At 40.1% G+C, this 12,751-nt stretch overlaps 1 long non-coding RNA gene across 1 annotated transcript; it reads left to right on the top strand.

Moving 5' to 3' along the window:
* Positions 1-667: 667 nt before the first annotated feature.
* LOC145307477 (uncharacterized) lies at positions 668-11,503 on the top strand. The gene is made up of 3 exons (XR_013875490.1): positions 668-767; positions 7,119-7,161; positions 10,169-11,503. It is a non-coding gene; the product is annotated as an uncharacterized LOC145307477 (long non-coding RNA).
* Positions 11,504-12,751: the final 1,248 nt, after the last annotated feature.

The following is a 12,751-nucleotide window of genomic DNA, read 5'->3' as shown; positions in this document are numbered from 1 at the left end:
TATCTATCTTATTATACATGTATTACAAAATTATACTTTTCTATATTTATTTCTCTGTGTATCTATAATTCTACTCTAAACTACACAATATATAATAAATCTAATATATTTATATTTAGAAAAATCCAGTCTTATGAAGGCAGCAACAAAAGGACGTACTGATGTTGTGCAGGTCTTATTAGAACATGGAGCTGACATCAACGCCAAGGCTAATAGTGGTTAGACCGCATTCTGCCCTTTAATTGGTTTGGGGGTAGGGACATCTTAATATCTCAGATCCTAAAAAATGTGCATGTCCCCTGTATGATATAAGTCAGTAAGTCAATATTTTTTTCCACTACCCTTTTATTTAACAATCTTTATTTTCCTATTTTTGAACTAGAAGAACATTTTTATGTTTATTTTATGTAATTTTTATATTAGGAATCTCTAAAATAAATTCTTAATTATTATCCCCCTTCAAACCCTAGTGCACACCTCTGAGAGATGTATTTTCTTTATACTTTATGAAAAGAAGCTCCCTGTAAAGGAGAGCCGTAAATAGACTTTAAACTATTTAGATTCAATATTCATCTTCTTAACTTTTATTCTTTAATGCCCCATTTGTAATGCAAGATTTGATCTACAGTCATATCATTTACATATCTAATAAATTATCAAATTTCTAGGTAAAACAGCTCTAGATTTTGCCCTTAAACAAATTTCATGGCAGTCTGAAGAAGTGAAAACCAGAAAAGCTAAAATAGCAGAAATACTTAGGGGACTTGGTAAGCTTAATTAATATATATGAATATAATTTGATTATTCTTATATAGTATTATGTGTCTGCCTATCTAAATCGTAAAATTTCATAGAATAAAAAAAAAAACATTTTGATCTGTAAGTAAATGATCATGTGGTATTCGGCAACCGTGAGCCATGTCTATGGCAACCCTGACCTGGGTTCGGAGAAGGGCCGAGGGCCCTCCCCCGAGTCCTGGGGAAGGGGTCAGCCGACCCCCTCCCTATGCCTAAAATTAATGATAGATTTTGACAGCCTTATGATGGTTAAGCTGTATTGTTAATTCCCCCCACCCTTTCCAGGGATGGGGGATCATTATTGCCCAAACTGATTATTGTATATGTATTATATTGATTCTGTCTATGATTACTTATTCCAATCTGTGTATTTATTGTTTGTTGTATATAACTTTAGTAAACCTTAGACCCTGAATAAAGGAACAACTGAATAGACTCTGTTTGTTACTTAGTGATTGCTAGAGAAGCATAGCTTCTCTATAATATATGTGTCCACGTCTGTTCGCACTGCCGTAGTCATTTGAACTCGGGTGTCTGCCCTTTAACCAAGGCGGATACCACAACTTTAGGTGACAGCTGTGTGAGATTACGGCAAACCACAAGTGTAGAGCAGACGCGCAGCTGAGGCTAAGGTACTCCCAGCAGTGAAACTGGCAAAACTGACACAAGCAACCTGAATTACCCACCCTGGATAGCAAGGTCTAACTCTGTATCCGGCAGTTGTGGAAGCGAAACCTAGCGAAAGACCACTAAGTGTGGCGGAACCCGAGCTGCGGAGAGTAGCGAAATCGGACGAGAGACTGCGGAGAGCAGCGAAACTTGACGGAGAACCGCGAGAAGCGCCGACATCTAACGGAGGATTGAGCGCTCAAGGGCTGAAACAGGCCTGCGGACGGGCTGAAACAGGCCAAATAAGTGCAAACGGCCGAAAATAGGCCAACATTTACTGCAAGAGATAGCAGGATCCAAAGCAGCGGCGCTGTAGGAAGGGACATTCCCTGCCGCCACCAGCCAGATTCGGATACACGGTGCTGCAGGACGGGACATTCCCTGCCGCCGACGGGCTGAAACAAGCCAAATAGCTACAAGCTGTGATTGAAAATACGAGTGTAGTGTACCAAGCAGAAGAAAAACTACGTTAACTCCAAGTATACTGAGAGGCTACAGCGCAGCCACCCATCTAGAAAAACAGATATTATATCAGATTTAGGGATTACCACCCTAGTGTGAAAGCTGAACAATAGATTTATGGGCAAGGCTTGGTAAACAAATTTGTTGTGTATTGTGATAAAGCCAAAAATAGAACCTAGATGTAATATAACAATGCATTGATAAACAATCTGACCCCAAGCCTTCAGCACGACAAATACACCCCCTTACCCCAACGGAAGGGGAGGGGCCCACCATAAATTGAAGCAAATACAATTGAGGTGACATAACAATAAGCTCAGGATTAAGGAAAAGGCACAATTACCTCACCACCCAGTTACTTCAAACCTGCAGCACCCCCCTCCCCATAGGGGGGAACGGACGGTTTTACCCCGTCCCCTCACGCGCTCCCCCTTCTACCCACGCTTGAATAAGTCCGTCCACGGTGCGGAGATAGCGACTGGGAGAACAGAGCGCCATTTACGGGTCACGCAGCAGAGCTTGGGACGCAACAAAAATTCAACGGACGAATGAGATAAAGTGGACCAATGAGAGAGCAGATTGAGGGATAGGTGCGCGTTTTACCTGTGTGCGCAAATCTGACGGCGCGTAGGCGCGTTGCAAGGAAAGGAGATTCCACGCACACACACACACACACACAGGAGCGGAGCTACTCCATAGCATACAACAGAGATATTTTTAGAAAAAAAGGACTTGCAAGCTCCTCCCTCCTATCTATAGTGTGATAAGGAAAACCAAATCAGTTCCTGACAGCAGTTCAGACCCTCAACAACTATCTACACCTACCAGCCTACTCTACAACTCAGAAGCTAGTGACAAGTACTCTAGTGTACACCTATTTTAGATCTTTGTAGTTTAAACTACCAACCTAGTGATAAACAGTGTTGGCTGCTAGGCTAGAAAGCCATAAGTGTAAACCACTTATAGTATTGACTTAAAACTTAGTGTCCCGCCGCTGAACCTTTGACCCGATGGAGCAGCCACAAGCGCAAGGAGGCGACCAGCTCCAAGGATGGCTCCAGGACGATCCCCAGCCGGCTCCAGCCGAGTACCGCAAGCTGATGCTGAGTAACCTGCCGGAGTACCAAGGACCGCCCAAGCAATCCTGGAATTCCCACATCCGGAGATTAGAAATGTCATGGGCGGCTTACCGTGTGCCCCCCCATGACACACTGAATCGCCGCAACGCCCTCTTACTATCCCTGGCGGGGCAAGCGGCGGAGATGGCCTCTCATCTGTTTGGCGAGGCAGGCCAAGCCTTGACGTACGAACAAGTCAAGGCCAAGTGTGAAATGTTATTTCGTCCAGCTATGAGTCTCAGACCCTGAAGCAAGCCTTCAGAGACTACAGGCAGCACTCGACAGAACCTATACAAGCCTACATATCCACAAAGTGTGCGCTGTATAGGGAGGCCTATAGCCACGAGGACCTTGAGTTATTGATAGACGAATTAAATCGCAGCATTCGTAACGCTAATGTGAAACGCGTTATGATGGGTCATGAGATCGCCTCGGTACCTGAGTACACGAGGCGAGCCATGTTTACCGTGACCATGATCACCAAGCAGCTGAAGGAGGGTGTGTGCCTAGTGGACGCCACCGACGGGCTCACGGGATCGGCCAGCGCCCAGTTGCCCCAATATGATGAGTCGGAGCCAATGGAGATTGGCGCCTCAACTGAGCCAGGATAAGTTAAAATTGACAAATGTATTGTATCCAAAGTATTGTAACCCTCCAGCCTTGCCTGTGCCTCCCGCACCAGAGGCTGGGGAGATTGAGATTTGGGGTTATCAGGACTTGCCTGTGCCACATGCACCTGAGTTCCTAGGGCAGGGGAGGGATGTAATACAGGGCGAGCCTGTGCCACACGCACTCCAGCCCCATGCCACTGGGCATGCCATGGACAAGGGAAGGGACCCCTTGGGGCTAGGGGAGCCGACACCCAGGCAGGCGCCAGTCGCCTGTCAGTCTGTCATTGGGGAGGGTATCGGGACGCCCCGGGCGTCCAAAGATAACGCTCAATGGAAATTTATATCTAGCCAGGAGCAGCTCAGCAGTTTCCAGCCCCAAGAAGCAGTTGTGGCCCGAGCCGAGGATCCCCAGATGTGTGCGCGAGGTCGATGGCTGTCTGGTAGATTCTCACACTGGTGGATGGTCCTGTGGGGCCTACTGCTCGCAGCTGTGTGGCCTACAACTAGCTATGTCTTGGTAGGGTGGGACTGCGCCAACCCCACCCATGTCACCGCCTACAACAAGGAGCAGATGTGTAGCAAGGAGCCGCTACACCAGGAAGTGCCCTTTGGCCATGAGATACATGTCCTGCAGCAAGTCAAGATTCGGGAGACCACGGGATATAGCTGTCAACTCGCAGTGTCCCAGTGGACATTTAGGTGTGGAGTCTGGGGCCACCTCAAGGTGACCTCGGTCCCCACCCTCATGCGGCCAACCAAGATTGACCCAGAAACGTGCCGAGACCTGGCCAGGAACCGAGTCTACACTCTGCCAGGCAAGACCCAGCCATTGACATTTCAGCTGAACCACCCCCTGTTCTTTACCCTCGATATGGTGGGCGCCTTGGTCAACAGCCCCGAGGGGGTGGGTTGTGAAGGGGAGGACGTCCATTTCGAAGGCCAGCTGTACCGCAATGAATTAGTGCTCCAGGAGCGATGGCTGCTGGTCAAGGAGGAGACCTACGTAGTCGAGAATGGACGGGTGGAGTCCCAGTCTGACCACCTGACCCTAGAGTGTCCCCATTCCGAGCTGTCCTGTATCACTGGAGAGGCCACCTACGTGTGGGACCACCTGGGGAGAGATTGCCCCTTGAGGCTGATCCGCAGCCTCCAGCCCAGCCTGGTGATGGACGCGTTCCTGGTTGACCATCAAGCCCAATTCTTCATCAACATGACTACCCCCACCTCAATAGTGAACTGCGACTTTGAGGCCCATGCCACCAACCACCCAGCATTGTTCGTGGCAGCCGACCCGGCCGCGGCAGCGCTGCCCAGAGTATCAGCCAGGGACGTGGATGTCCCCCTGCAGGCCCAGATACATGCAGGTTACATCGGATTTACCCTGGAAACTCGAATGAGAAGCGCCGCAGCAGAAGAAGTAGCGGCCAATTGCTGGAAGCTCCAGCAGCTAGACCCGGCCCATCCGGTGCGCGTCCAGGGGAGCACGTTCTCTGTGTTGAGGGGAGATGTATTGCTCCAGCTTACCTGCCAACGTAATAAGTACGTGGTCAGGGAGAGCAATGAATGTTGGGACAAGGTGCCGGTGGAGCCCACAGGATTTGTAGATGCCGTGACAAAGGTGTATAGCGGCCACGCCACCAAAATTCCCTGCTCCTCCACCTACCCCCTAACTGTACACGCTGAGGAAGGATGGATAGAGCTAACCCCCGCACCTAAGAAGAGGCCGCCCCTGCTGGATACACCCAAGCAGCTGCTGACCGAGCCCTTGGATGACTTCAGCTCGGGAGGATTGTATTCGCAGGCCGAGCTGAACGACTGGCAGCAGCTACTAGCGTTCCCAGCGTATAAGGCCGCCATGCTGACCGGCCTGTTGTATGGCTCATGCGTCCAGCAAGGTAGCTGTTCAGCCACCGGAGACCATGGGATCGTGTCCTACGATATTGACCGACTGGCGGAGGAAGGAGAAGCAACCCTGGATGTCTGGGCTGGGTTCAGACAGGCTATTCACGAGTGGGAATATGGCGCAGCCATACTGTGTCTGCTGTTGTTGATCCTCAAGCTGCTGGGAGACTTAACCATCATTTCCCTGGCAGCCGCACAAGGAGGTGTACGAGCCGCCATGAACGCGATGTCACAAGTATTTCTGTACCACCCAACCTTGTATCGCAAGGCCTTGGCCAGAGCCAGGCTCACCCATGCCAAGTCCCGGGACTTTTCAGTAGACTGGGATGCCATTCCTATCGGCCGGGAAGCAGCCGAGGAAATGGTATCCATGCAATCAGCCGATAGTGGAAATGACCGCCCCGGTAGGCCTGGGCCACACTCTGGAAAGCCCCGCGGCCCCTCGGGAGGCCATGCTGTCGCCCAGACGGTCAACCTGGTAGCCAGTGCCCCAGCCGCTGCCAACAACAACCAGAATGCCCCGTTACTGACCGGTCCCGCAGCGGCTGCGCCCCATGCCAACCTAACACCTGCTGGCGCCGAGCTACGTGTCCAACAAAAGCCAGCCTCTACCTTCTATCCCACGTTGGGGGCCCATCAGCCCTGAAAATCACCACTAGGATTCCATTGAATCATTATCGCTTGTATATATAAATTAGCCCCTAAGGAGCGGGCCGAAGGCCTCAACTATTGTCAGAAGTCTGGCAGGGAAACCCCCTCCCAGCCTTCCGAGGGGAGAGTTGTGGTATTCAGCAACCGTGAGCCATGTCTATGGCAACCCTGACCTGGGTTCGGAGAAGGGCCGAGGGCCCTCCCCCGAGTCCTGGGGAAGGGGTCAGCCGACCCCCTCCCTATGCCTAAAATTAATGATAGATTTTGACAGCCTTATTATGGTTAAGCTGTATTGTTAATTCCCCCCACCCTTTCCAGGGATGGGGGATCATTATTGCCCAAACTGATTATTGTATATGTATTATATTGATTCTGTCTATGATTACTTATTCCAATCTGTGTATTTATTGTTTGTTGTATATAACTTTAGTAAACCTTAGACCCTGAATAAAGGAACAACTGAATAGACTCTGTTTGTTACTTAGTGATTGCTAGAGAAGCATAGCTTCTCTATAATATATGTGTCCATGTCTGTTCGCACTGCCGTAGTCATTTGAACTCGGGTGTCTGCCCTTTAACCAAGGCGGATACCACAATCACAAAAAAAGAAAAGAAACAAAATACAATAATATTATTCTATTATGTAGCTCAGTATATACAGTCAAAATATGTATTATATGAATTAACAGTCTATTAAAAGCATAAACATTTTTATCAATAATACAAAGTAGTTTGATGTCTGTCTGTCCAAACGGCTGTACGTCTGTCCATCTAGTAAGGGAGACGAAGGTTTATAGATTACTCTTTGAAGGTTAAAAATTAGTATCATTATTCTTAAACTCTAGTATCATATAAACAATATATGTTCTAGTTCAAATGAATTTTCAAAAAATATAATATTTTTTAGGAGCCAAGAGAGGAAGTGAGATATAATTATCTACAACATAAAGGTAGGTAGGATATTTATCTATGCATATATCAAAAAGTTTATATCTATCTATCTGTCAGATATATCTCTTTTGACTTATTTATACTATAATAGTAGACAGGTTTATAGTGAAAAATACTTTTTTTATTCAATAATCAAATATTTCTCTCTTAGCTATCTAATTATTCACATCCTAATCTTTCTACTTATCTATTTGTTATTAGTTCATAATTTTTTTAAACATATCTTTTTTATATGATTACTATTAAATTACTGTTTAATTTTACAGCAGTTTTTTAACTTAGTTTTAGTAATATTTAGTTTGTATCTGGTGCATTATTTGCCAAATGTACCACTTTTCTGCACTACCTCTCTGATTTTGTTAATACTCTATATTTTGGTCCGTTGGGTCATTCAAGGATGCTGGATGGCCAAAAAAAAGTTTCAGAGTCCCTGGATGTCTAGATATCTAGCTATCTATGAAGGTAGGTAGCAAAAATGTAAAAAACACCCATTTTTTCACAATTTTAAAAATTAATTTTTTCATCAATCTTACATCCAATCTATACATTTTATACACCAAAATGATCGTTTATTCATGTAAAAAGCGCACATAATGCTATTTTGGCCAAAACTCTATTTTTACAGGGTGTCCAACAAAAAGTGTATTTTGGATATCTAGCGTAATACCCAAAATACCTGTCCGAAAAAAATCATTTTTTTTGGCTTAAATCCTGTGTTTTATCTGTGTGCATATGTGGTATATAACGGTTCGGACCACCCGGGACTATAAGGTTGTCGAATTTCACTTTGGGACACCCTGTAAATGTGATTTTTGCGTCTGTAGAGCTAAAACTTGGTCCAAATTGGCTATTTTTTCAAATTACTCTAATATGTGTCTTAGTATGTTTGGCCATAGTGTTTTCTGACCAGATCAATAATTTCATATTTTTTGGACACCCTGTATTTTCAAAAAAAGAGAAAACAAATTTTTGTTTTTTTTTAAATTTTATTTCTATTTTTAAGTTACTTAAAACTGTCATATAGATACAGATTTTGACTAATAACAATAATATTTGCCTATTTTACAATTTTTTACATTTTTGGGACACCCTGTGCATGTTTTTGAAAAATGATGGTTTTTGCCCATTTTTGGGGGGAAGGAGTCGTTTTAGGGCCATAGACTATTTCATCATTTTTGTAGAACTTTTCAAGACACATCATTTGTTATTTATGCAAAAACCGCAAAAACCGAACCGTTTTGCCGTTATTCACCGCCAAAGGCGGAATTTTTTTACGTTTTTGCCGTTCCGGAGGTTGTAATGGGCATTTGTGGTAAGAAAACGTTGATTTATCAAGATCCCTCTTAAATACTTTTATTTAGGTAATTTAATTTACTAAATTTCATATTAAGTAAAATTTTTTGTGCAGCTAACCGTTTTTCGTCGAGATGGATTTCAATTGTTAAAACAAGAAAATTAAGTGAATATAACATAAATAATTGCTATAACATAAGTGATAAAAGAAATATAAAACATGTGCATTTGAAATTTCTTTTGACAAAAATCGGTTGGATATACAAAAAAATTTACTTCACATGAAATTTAGTAAATTAAAATGCCTAAATAAAAGTATTTTACAGTTATCTTGATAAATCAACGTCTTCTTACCACAAATGCCCATTAGAACCTCGGGAACGGCAAAAAACGTAAAAAATTCTGCCTTTGGCAGTGAATAACGGCAAAACGGTTCGGTTTTTGCGGTTTTTGCATAAATAACAAATGATGTGTCTTGAAAAGTTCTACAAAAATGATGAAATAGTCTATGGCCCTAAAACGACTCCTTCCCCCCAAAAATGGGCAAAAACCATCATTTTTCAAAAACATGCACAGGGTGTCCCAAAAGTGTAAAAAATTGTAAAATAGGCAAATATTATTGTTATTAGTCAAAATCTGTATCTATATGACAGTTTTAAGTAACTTAAAAATAGAAATAAAATTTAAAAAAAAACAAAAGTTTGTTTTCTCTTTTTTTGAAAATACAGGGTGTCCAAAAAATATGAAATTATTGATCTGGTCAGAAAACACTATGGCCAAACATACTAAGACACATGTTAGAGTAATTTGAAAAAATAACCAATTTGGACCAAGTTTTAGCTCTACAGACGCAAAAATCACATTTACAGGGTGTCCCAAAGTGAAATTTGACAACCTTATAGTCCCGGGTGGTCCGAACCATTATATACCACATATGCACACAGATAAAACACAGGATTTAAGCCAAAAAAAAATGATTTTTTTCGGACAGGTATTTTGGGTATTACGCTAGATATCCAAAATACACTTTTTGTTGGACACCCTGTAAAATTAGAGTTTTGGCCAAAATAGCATTATGTGCGCTTTTTACATGAATAAACGATCATTTTGGTGTATAAAATGTATAGATTGGATGTAAGATTGATGAAAAAATTAATTTTTAAAATTGTGAAAAAATGGGTGTTTTTTACATTTTTGTTACCTACCTTCATAGATAGCTAGATATCTAGACATCCAGGGACTCTGAAACTTTTTTTTTGCCATCCAGCATCCTTGAATGACCCAACGGACCAAAATATAGAGTATTAACAAAATCGGAGAGGTAGTGCAGAAAAGTGGTACATTTGGCAAATAATGCACCATCTGTATCTTTCTAAATATTCTGTTTGTCTCTATTTGCTACTATTCTGTTTCATTACCTGTAACTAGCAGTGTGCCCCTAGCACCTAGTGGCTATATATTCAAAGGGAAGTGCTTAAATATAACCTAAAACCATACCCAGAGTTTTTAAATAAAAATGAAATTGCCTAAAATCAATTCAGTAACTAAAAGAAGCTTTACTTTGAAGGAGAACCAAATCGGTTCAACGGTTAGCAAGATCCTTTGCTAAAAAAAGTTAGTGAGAACCTTCGCTACTGACAAAAAAATTAACTACCTAATAAAATAGAATTATATCACTATATTTATAGTTTAAACTAGTAAATACTATTTCAGGACTGATCACAATCTTCCAAAGTCCTTTGCTCTGTGTCTGCATACGTTTCCAAGATTAATACACAAAAATTTGAATAAATTATCATGAATATTCAACATACTCTCCCTTAATCTAATCAATGAGAGTGATTAAGTAAGATTAAACACTGAATATTATCCTATTTATTCCATAATCAAATATTTCTAGCACACTGAAAATTGAAAAACTTCAGAATAAATTTTTTTTTATGATTATATAAAAAGTAGCTTTTTGAATATCTAATGTATATACTTTAGAGGAAGAAATAGTTTACTAACTATAAATTAGATTTTTTTCTTGTTTAAATTTCTTGATTGGATTTTGGTAAGGTGTGGGTATTCATGATATTTAATTACTTTTATTTTCTTTAGTTATGTTCTATACTGTCTCATATGTATGTTTGTAAACTTTTTCCATCATGGCTTAGAATCTAATTGATCTGAGCTGTATTCAAACAAGTGTTGAAGATCCGCATTTTTTTTAGTCCAAGGATGCGGATCTGGATCCGGATCCTGGGGTATAAATTTATGGAAAAATCTACCTAAATTTATATAAAATAGTCACTTATAAATTTGAAATATCTGGTAACCTTGTTAAAATCAGCTGATTCACTCCCACACTCTTCTCTCTCACATTGTATTCGAGATTAAAGAATAAAATTTTTTTTAAAAATTTGTTGATTTTATTTTTATTGCAAGGATCTGGATCCGCACTGACCAAATTTGGAGGATTCGGATCCGGATCCGCCTACAATCAATGCGGATCCACAACACTGATTAAAACAATTCTAAACCATGATGGAAATACATATCTATAGTATTGTTTTATAGAAATTACCCACATTCAAATTTAAAGAATTTATTACATTTTTTTGGATAAAGTAATTCAACTTTAATTTCAACTATCTAATCTATAAAACCATACTTTAGATATTTAATATGATATAAAGTGCAGCAACTCTATAGCTAGGGTGTCAATAATGTTGTCATGTTTGTCCAACTAACATACAGCCAAAAAAAAAACGTTGAATGTGTCTTACTTTCTTATTGAAGGATTTCAAAAAAGGAAACATTATTTACTCTACTTAAGAATTAAAGATATTGAAATTTTAGAACATTATTTATGAAAAGATAATCTATTTAATGCTGCGCTATTTATTCATATAACTTTTAAATATAAGAGGGGGGGGAAGTTTTGACATATTTGGGTAAACAGTGTGTATAGGCTTTATCTTTGGACTGAGAGAATAGGTTATTAAAGATAAAATCATTCTTTTATGATAAATTTCCCCCAATTTTGAGATTTTTTTGATAGTTCTCCAGGTTCATGAGCTGCAGGCCTCCAGGTGGTCTCTGGACAGGCAAAAATAAAAAATAAAAATTAAGAGTTAGAGGTCAACTTATAAAACTTAAAATATGCATATTTTTCAATGTTATTTACATACTTGAAGAAAAAAGATGCATATTTTGTTTTATATGTTGACCTTTAACTCTTCAAAAAAAATTTAATTTTTATATTTACCTGTCCAGACACCACCTGGAGGCCTGCAGCTCCTGAACCTGGAGGCCCATCAAAAAAATCTTAAAGTTGGGGTAAATCTATCAAATAAGAATGATTTTATCCCTAATAACCTATCCTCTCAGTTCAAAGATAAAGCCTATACACACTGTTTCCACAAATGTGTCAAAACTTCCCCCCCTCTAGTATTTAGCATTATAAGGTTATATATATTTTTGATAAGTATTCAAATCTACTTTTAATTCCTTTAAAAAAATTAAATATTTTTTTTCAAATTTCATGATAATCATAGATTTAAAAATAGATTTGAATATTTATTATAAATATTTTGATTTGATTTCTGTACAAAGCAAGCCTGTAGCAAAATTTTGATAAAATTTCTTTAAAATTTCAAGTGTTATCTTAAAATTAGTTTTTTTAGTTAAAAAAAATTTTCCCTATAAGATTTTTGTCAATTTAGCCCCTAAATTATAAAATTTGGATATTACCACAGGCATGCTTTACCGACCCGGAATTGATAAATATAAAGATTGTAGAATAATGATTTGGCCACAATTAGTAATTTAGGAATTATTAATTGTTCTCTGTATAAATATGTTTTTAAAATACAGTTCTTTGCATTATAGAGTTATTTTTCTATAATTAACAAGGATGACAACATCCATAAAAGCAAAGCTCTGAAACAGTAGGACAAACGAACATTAACACTTGTAGAGTGTCAGAACTGAATATATATATAAAATTTGAAACAAAATTGTGAGTAAATTTGTTGAAAAAATACTTAAATGCAGTATAATACAGTGTGTTTTTTTTATGAGAACTTTTTTGAAAGCAGTTTTACCCCACTTATAGTTATCAGAATTTAATGATTAATGGCTTATTTTCTTTGTTTTTTAAGGCAATTAATAGAACAACAAAAAAATATTTCAGTTTTTATTTAAAAAGTACAGTAAAATCTAAATTTCAAGACTTAGGTGTCAACATATCGACTTTGGGGGGGCAGTACTCCCTCCCTGGTTGAGATATGACCTTCAAAATTTGATATG

Source organism: Acartia tonsa, chromosome 15, assembly GCF_053477335.1.
Source record: "Acartia tonsa isolate MP-2025a chromosome 15, ASM5347733v1, whole genome shotgun sequence".
Taxonomy (NCBI): Eukaryota; Metazoa; Arthropoda; class Copepoda; order Calanoida; family Acartiidae; genus Acartia; species Acartia tonsa.
This window is presented reverse-complemented; position numbering and strand designations above follow the sequence as displayed.